The sequence below is a fragment of the Lissotriton helveticus genome, chromosome 11, assembly GCF_964261635.1.
Source record: "Lissotriton helveticus chromosome 11, aLisHel1.1, whole genome shotgun sequence".
NCBI classification, from domain to species: domain Eukaryota; kingdom Metazoa; phylum Chordata; class Amphibia; order Caudata; family Salamandridae; genus Lissotriton; species Lissotriton helveticus.
The window spans coordinates 816,253,394-816,261,890 of NC_136072.1; the positions used below are offsets into that span (position 1 = coordinate 816,253,394).

General features: G+C 46.3%; 1 pseudogene; it reads left to right on the forward strand.

Annotated features, from left to right (window-relative positions):
• Positions 1-705: 705 nt before the first annotated feature.
• LOC144791210 (dynein axonemal assembly factor 10-like) lies at positions 706-2,294 on the forward strand (annotated as a pseudogene).
• The last annotated feature ends 6,203 nt before the right edge of the window (positions 2,295-8,497 follow it).

Sequence of the window (8,497 nt, forward strand, 5' to 3'; positions counted from 1 at the left end):
CTTGGAGGGCGAAAGCCAAAACACCGGAACTTTGACCCCAGTGACAATATATGAAGAGACATCACTTGGCCTTTGACAAAGTGACATCACGTCTTTGCTACTCAACTAAACGGCTATCATTTTATCAACCTCAGAAATATGTTTGACTGAGTGGACCTACAGGGAATCGTACGTGTGACCACAGGATCAAAGACATTTCTGAGAAAAAGAATGGGCCTGGCACAGCAGTCAGAAAAATACACCGAAGTACATTTTCATCATGTAACTGCGCTAAGACAGCTGCACCTTTTCAGTCACAGTTCTGAAAAACACGGACGGTGGATAATTAGTAAAAGAATACACAAACTTGTTCAATGGCGGCAGTTAAAAATCTAGTGAGCACCTGAGCATTTTCATCCACTGGGCTCTGATCTGTATTTACAGATTTCTATATCTCACCCATTTGATCGGTACAGGTGAGGCACAGAATAACTAATTTTACTTTTTACTTTAATAGAAATCAGGCAGGCTCTCTGTGTGTATGCACATGTGCAGTATTTTGTGGTCGTTTACAGTGACCATAGACACTGAAGAGTACTCCAGTTCTTGCTGGTAGGGATAGTGCACCAAGTTGTTCCTCTGTGTCCAAAGCTGAGGGCGGAGCGTTGCTCGTGTATTGTTGTCAAGAGCCAAGGCATAGGGGTTCCGACTGCCATAACTGCCACCATGTGCAGCCCACTGGAGAAGCCGCAGATCATCTGCCACATCCAGAAGTCACTTAACTACACTGTCTTTGATTGCAAGTGTCTGCCGCACAGAGCCCGTTTTGTTTGTTTGGGCAACTACCCGCGGGGCACCGACGTACTACAGATCTACGAAATCTAGCACGGAGAGGTGCAGCTGCTGAGCGAGATAGAAAAAGCCCAAGCCCATCAAATGTGGAACATTTGGTGCTTCAGCGCTACAGCATCGGTATCTTGCTACAGGAGATTTTGATGAAAACCTCAATGTGTGGTATTTGGAAGCAGCAGAAATACCAGTTTACGGTGAAGGAGCGCCAGAAATTGTTACTGGGAGCAGATGTGGAACTGTGAAGGTATGGGATACTAGACAAAAAGGTATACCAGTCGCCAACATGGAACCTGGAGAAGGAGAAACTAAGAGAAACTGTTGGACTGTAGCATTCGGACATGCATGCAATCAACAAGAACGTGCTGTCTGTGCAGGATATGACAATGGTGATATTAAGCTGTTTGACCTAAGAACCAGGGGCCTCATTTATGAAAAGTGACGCATCGCTGCGAGAAAACAGCGATGCATCACTTTTCATTGCGCCCTCCTTGTGACACCAATGATGCATCATATTTACAATATGACGCATCATTGCGCAAGGACTTACAGATACGTCAGTATTTCTGACGTATCTGTAAGCGCAAAAGTGACGCATTGCTGGAGTGTGTCACAAAAGTGACGCAACTCCAGCAATGTGTCCTTTCACATGGGGAAAGCCCCATGTGAAAGGGCTTGCGTCAGTCTTACTCCTGCTGTGAGGCAGGCGCAAGATTTTGATGCAACAGCGTTCTAAAAGTGACGCAGTAAAATCTCATAGATTTCACTGCGCCACTATTACGAGGCTTTTTGAGGGGGAACACCCCGCCCCCTCTGCGTACATTATACCTGACGCAGGTATAATGTAGCGCAGGGGTTTACAAAGTGACGCATCTGCTTAGATGCGTCACTTTGTAAATAGTGCGCAACAGGAGGCATGTTTTACGCCGCCGATGCGTCACAAAAAGTGACGCATCGGAAGCTCAAAACTGACGCAAGGCCTCATAAATGAGGCCCCAGGTCTCTTCGGTGGAAAACTAACATTAAGAATGGGATTTGCAGTGTCGAGTTCGACAGGAAGGATATAATAATGAATAAACTTATGGCCACTTCATTGGAAGGGAAGTTTCATGTTTTTGACATGAGAACCCAGCATCCCAAAAAGGTTTTGCTTCTCTTGCAGAAAAGGCTCACAAATACACAGTTTGGCAAGTTCGCCACCTGCCACAGAACAGAGATATATTTTTGACAACAGGAGGAGCTGGAAGTCTGCATCTTTGGAAGTATGAGTATACCGCTCAGCGGACGCAGAAAGATTCTGAAGGCGTGGAGGAGGGGGTCGCAGGATCCGTCGCTCTTCTGCAGAATGTAACCTTGTCCACACAGCCCATTGCTAGCATTGACTGGAGCCCGGACAAACATGGGCTGTATGTCTGCACGACCAGACCATGCGAGACTTCATAGTGACTAAACTTAATAAAGTCTAAGGCAGATTGACGTCCAAAGAAAGCGCCACCAAAGACTGGAATGTATCCAAGGATTCTTATTTTTTTTTCAAGTAGCTGTATATGAAATGTTGGTTAATTTTAAACGGAACTACATATGTACATACCTCCGTTGAAAGTTGGACGTTAAAGAGACCTTGTTTGATTAATAACTTGCTGCATTGAGGAAGCACCATAAGCAGGAAACATGTTTTCCTTTCATCCTTTTCAAATGTATATTTCGGGCAAACTTTTACAGATGTTTGTAATTGTGCGAAGAGGGCACCTTTTCTTACCGTTCGGAATTGCTGTCATGCCCTATGCAGCCAATGTGCCCTACAGGCAGAGGCACAGGGCCGGACTGGGAACAAAATCCGGCCCTGGCAAAGTGCTCGGCCGGCCCCCCCTCCCCACTCGCAGGGGTGGGGGGGGGTTTGGAGGTGCCGCCGAGCTCTTTGCTAGGGCCGGTTTTTGGCCGATTTTGTTGCAGGGCCGATTTTGCAGCTATGCTACAATAACGGCCATATAACAAAATTGGCCCCCAGGGGCTCAAAACCGGCCCCCACCCTTGCGGCGCACCGGGGGATTGCCCGGTGCCCGCTATGGCCAGTCCGGGCCTGCAGAGGCACAACTAGGGCCAAATTTCGGGTGGGTGGGGGGCTACGAAAAAATTTCGGGAGGGGCTTATTATTCCATCAACAGGCAGAGTGGAGAGGCAGGGGCTCTAAGAAGCCGTGAAAAAAGAACAAAGGATTTATTAAGAAGCAATTGCTCTTTAAAACACCTGTGAAGTACTCGGTGCGGCTGTGTGTCTCGGGAAGCTGTCTCATCCCGGGCTGCCACACAAGAGGGGTGGGAGAGTGGGCTGAAGCCCTTTGAACTTAATGGGCGTTGCGCGCCTGCCATCAGACAGCAGACAACGCTTTTCTTTAAATTCCATGAGTATGGCACGTCGCAAATGTACTTGCGACATGGGATGGTGAGATTTTGAGGTGGAGCACGCGCCCCCCTCAAGATGATGGTGCGCCCCCCCAGGGGGCGCGCCCCACAGATTGAAGAACTCTGCAATATAGAGTTACTCATGATGTATTCTCTCTCTCCCTACATGTATGTATATCTCTTTAAAGATACCTGTTGCTGTACACTATAAGGATTTTGCAAGTCACTGAAGAGTTCCATGACCATATAGTGCAATGAGGCCAAAGATCGAGTTCCTTTATTAGGTTATGGAGCTGTTAGGTGGCTTGTAATATCTTTGAATAGACGGCACCAGGGTACGTTATTCCTTATAATACATGGTCACACCATCACCTTTCCCACAAACCACTTAAATCCTTGGGGTGTAGCTCTTACTGATGAAAGAGAGCATGTTTGTCAACATGAAGAATTAAAAATAGAATCTCTAGTGCAAAATTAAACACATCAAATATAAGGTTCGATATTTGTTGCAAAAAGATATTATAATATGTTTAATTCAAGCCCATTTTTTTTAGAAAAGGCACAGTAGCTCAGAATGTGTAGAAGCGTGTACAAATATTCTAACCGTTCATTAATTATCTAAGGAATGCAAAAAAAAAACATGTTGCCATACATATCTTTCTGCTTGTCACTGACACAGAGACAAAGCAGAAGAAATAAATGCAAGGCTTACATTTCGTTCTTTACACAGCTGCATTAATTATGCTGCATAACCTGACCTGCCTTCACCCTCGGCTGCAGGCTCTGGCAGCAGGAATTGTGACATCCGAACTGAACTGCAATAAATTATTACAGCTGAGTAGCTACGTCATTTCTTTATATGAGGTGACAAGGTGCATCACAAGTCGCCTATAAAAAAAGAAATTTGCGATATTATATGGGGCTTGCAGAATTCCATATATTATAATATACATTTATGTATGTGTATATATATATGTATATATATATATATATATATATATATATATATATATATATATACAAACGAGAGTTTGCCTGCTGTAGAAAACACCACATCGCTGGTAAGTATTCTGCCAAATTTGTTTATTGAAGGAAAGCAGCAGCATGTAAGCATCTCAGTCCACCAAATTAAAGTCCAACCCGACGCGTTTCACCATTGCTTCTTCAGGGGCATCGGACTCGAGCATAGCGACAGAATGAGTTTAGGCGGGAGCTCCTTGTGTTCAAATACCGCGCCTCAGTGGGCGTGGCCTGCAAAGCACGGCCTGCTGGTACTTAGAGTGCCCACTTTGATCTCCAGTGAGTTCATCTGCCGCTATCTCAACCATCATGAAGACATAAAATCCCAGTGGATCGTGGCATGAAGTACTGACACTGCCACGGCTGATCACACAAAAATAAACGGCACCAGTGTCCTTAGGCTGATCCGCCGGTTGACGGAACTGCAGGAGTGCAGAGACTGCACCAGGGCGTTTTCCGCGGCTCAGGCCAGCCGCCTAAATACAAACGAGAGTTTGCCTGCTGTAGAAAACACCACATCGCTGGTAAGTATTCTGCCAAATTTGTTTATTGAAGGAAAGCAGCAGCATGTAAGCATCTCAGTCCACCAAATTAAAGTCCAACCCGACGCGTTTCACCATTGCTTCTTCAGGGGCATCGGACTCGAGCATAGCGGCAGAATGAGTTTAGGCGGGAGCTCCTTGTGTTCAAATACCGCGCCTCAGTGGGCGTGGCCTGCAAAGCACGGCCTGCTGGTACTTGGAGTGCCCACTTTGATCTCCAGTGAGTTCATCTGCCGCTATCTCAACCATCATGAAGACATAAAATCCCAGTGGATCGTGGCATGAAGTACTGACACTGCCACGGCTGATCACACAAAAATAAACGGCACCAGTGTCCTTAGGCTGATCCGCCGGTTGACGGAACTGCAGGAGTGCAGAGACTGCACCAGGGCGTTTTCCGCGGCTCAGGCCAGCCGCCTTAATACAAACGAGAGTTTGCCTGCTGTAGAAAACACCACATCGCTGGTAAGTATTCTGCCAAATGTGTTTATTGAAGGAAAGCAGCAGCATGTAAGCATCTCAGTCCACCAAATTAAAGTCCAACCCAACGCGTTTCACCATTGCTTCTTCAGGGGCATCGGACTCGAGCATAGCGGCAGAATGAGTTTAGGCGGGAGCTCCTTGTGTTCAAATACCGCGCCTCAGTGGGCGTGCCTGCAAAGCACGGCCTGCTGGTACTTGGAGTGCCCACTTTGATCTCCAGTGAGTTCATCTGCCGCTATCTCAACCATCATGAAGACATAAATCCCAGTGGATCGTGGCATGAAGTACTGACACTGCCACGGCTGATCACACAAAAATAAACGGCACCAGTGTCCTTAGGCTGATCCGCCGGTTGACGGAACTGCAGGAGTGCAGAGACTGCACAAGGGCGTTTTCCGCGGCTCGCAATATATATATTTGCATACATTTAAAATTCACTTACCTGCGAATTGAAGACCTACTAAGTAAAAACCTTTACAAAATTGATGCAAAAACTCCTGATGTACTTACCAAGGATGTGACGACACTCCCGATGTAAAAGCTGTGAAGTAAGTCACCTACAACTAGTACACCCCCCATTTTTTCATTTGAGCTTCCCACTTTTGACTCTGGGTATCTTCCTCCTCCACCCCAACTCTTCTTCTCCTGCTTCAACTGAAAAGGCAATACACTACCCCTTTCTCACTTTAGGTGCCTTCCTTTTTCCCCACCTTCTAGTTCAGCTTCTTTCTCCACCTCCCTGGCTCCTTTCTCCCCCTTTCACTCAAACTTCCCTCTCTTCACCAAGGTTTTAGTTCCCTCCTCTGAGAACATCTAGCCCTCCTTCATCTCAGCTCCCTTCTTTGCCCCAGCTTTTCTTTCCCTCCCCGCGTTCTGCTGCTCTCCTCTCCAGTCTGTCTCCTTTGCCCAGGCTTTTCTTCCCTTATTTAGTATCAACTGAGCACCCCTTCCTTCCTTGTACCATCTACCCTCTCCCTCCTAAAACCTATCTCTTCTTTCATTCCTCAGCCACAACTCTCCTGTCCTTCCTACAGCCCTATCTCTTCTTTCCATCTGCAGCACCACGAACCCCTTACTGCCTTGCTCCCCTTTCCTCAGCACGTTTCTGGGCTTCGCGCCCTTAAGTTCTCTTGAGACTGAATGTCTTGTTACTCAACTGAGGATGAAAGGCTACTTATGCGAGTAACAATCACAACTTGCCGGTGACTTGGAAGCTCTGCACTTACCTGGATCCCAGGAAAGCACCTATTGTATACCGCAGCTGATGTCGGTTCAATGAATCCTCTGGTCCTTTATTCCAAATAGGTGAAGCAGAATGGCCAATAACCGGTCCCCATTGTTCTGGAGATGCTTAAATACCGTCTCCCCCTAGTGTACTTGGGACCCTTACGGGTGAGTAGTCGCGCTTTATAAGAAACCTGATTGATTGATAGTCTAGGGCCTGACAGAAAACACTCAGACCCACAGAGACTATAGTTTTGTTGATTCTCTTCCGGGTTATCAACTATAAAAGGTCCCGTTCCAGTTCAATGAGGAATTCTGCTTGCGTTCGATGGCATTTGACACCCTTGACGACCTGCTTTGTAACTTCCTTTTGGTTCTATCTGAGATGGGAATGTTGGTTTCCCAGCTGCTTTTGGTTCCCTTAGTACCTGAATGGTTTGAGATAGAACAGATTGGCGCCTGCTGAGCTCCATTTTCCTGTAGGCCCGGAAAATGCTTCAAGGTATTTACTAGGTTCAAGGTGGGTCTCAGTTACTTATCAATCACTCTGGGCTACTTCAGCATTGTGTGTAACACGTTTGGGGGAGAATACCTGAGCATAGACTAATTGTGAGTTCTTGTCTAACTGTAGGGCAGCCGACAAAGGTTTTGGGCTCCAGCCAGCATGGGAAAGGTTCCCCACGTGGGATCACTGATGCTGGTGTGGAGATGTTTACCCAGCTCATGGGAGTCTGTTTATCTTGCATGGCCTTGGTGCCTGATGATAGTGGTTCAGAGATGTTGACATAGGCCTTCAAAGAGCAAAACGGAGAGAGTGCATGTTCGGCGTCCTTCTGGGGATAACGTGGCAGGTTGCAGCACAAACACCTCACTGCCTAGGCCCAACCTCTGCCCCCATATCTCTCTCTCTCTCTCTCATGCACACATGTTATTTATGTTGATTGAATAAAAGGAAGGCCGACCTACAACTAAAAAGATTTCTTCCTTGACTCAACAAGTGCACAGATCAGTTTGCTTTAGTATATTTTGTTTTCATTCATGAATACTACTGTTAATATGTCCATATGTTCCTCCACTAGAAGGAAGTTGGTCAGAGAAGTTTCTGATTTACACAGAGCTCAGCCTTCTGGAGTCTGTTCGTCAGTCACCTCCTTACAACTGATAATCTTCATGGAACCTGCTCTTTTAAAACTCCACAATCCCAGAATAAGTTGCTGAAGTCTCTTTATTATAGCAAAAAAAATTATTTCTATATGTTATTGTATTTTGGTATGTTGTTTGCAGGGTCTCTCGATGGTGGCGGCAGTCCAGGTTAGCAGAATGTCATTAGCAAGCTGTGGATTTTCCTATGATGGTAGTTCCGCAGGAGAGTTTGGGTCCTGGGGACTTAAACAATACCTGTCGATATGAGTGATAACTTATTTTAGGTAAAGGAATTTTCTCTTGCTCTCAAAGCTTACCTTCTGAACATTCATATGTGCAACTGCTCTCCTATGGATGGGATCCATTCTTTCCAGCTGTAGCCAAAAAGTGAGGATCGGGTCCTTTGAATTTTTTCCATGCACCCAGTATCCTGCGGCTTCCCCTAAGGATCATCTGTCACTTACTTGGTTTGCAACATTTAAGTATACTCCTTTGCCCAGTTTCTCCACCCACAACAAGTCAACTTTCAAATACATGCAGATGCCACTCAAATTCACTTTCGGCTAGATGGCCATCGGAGCATTCCCTTCAGCATTACCTCCTGCTTAAACCATGTGCTCTACTGAATGAAAAGGAGCGTCCTGTGTTTAAAATCCTTACGGTGGGAAGAACTGAGCTTGGCACCCTAATGCTCTCAACTGACCCCAAGGTCTTGGAACCTTCTTCCACCCTCATCTGCACACAAAATAACCAGGAACCTGTGAGTACCCTTTGACTATGCAGCTCAAGTTAATGTCTTATTAAGCCTGCCTTTAACCCCTTCGACGCTCATGACGAGCTCAGCTCGTCATGAGG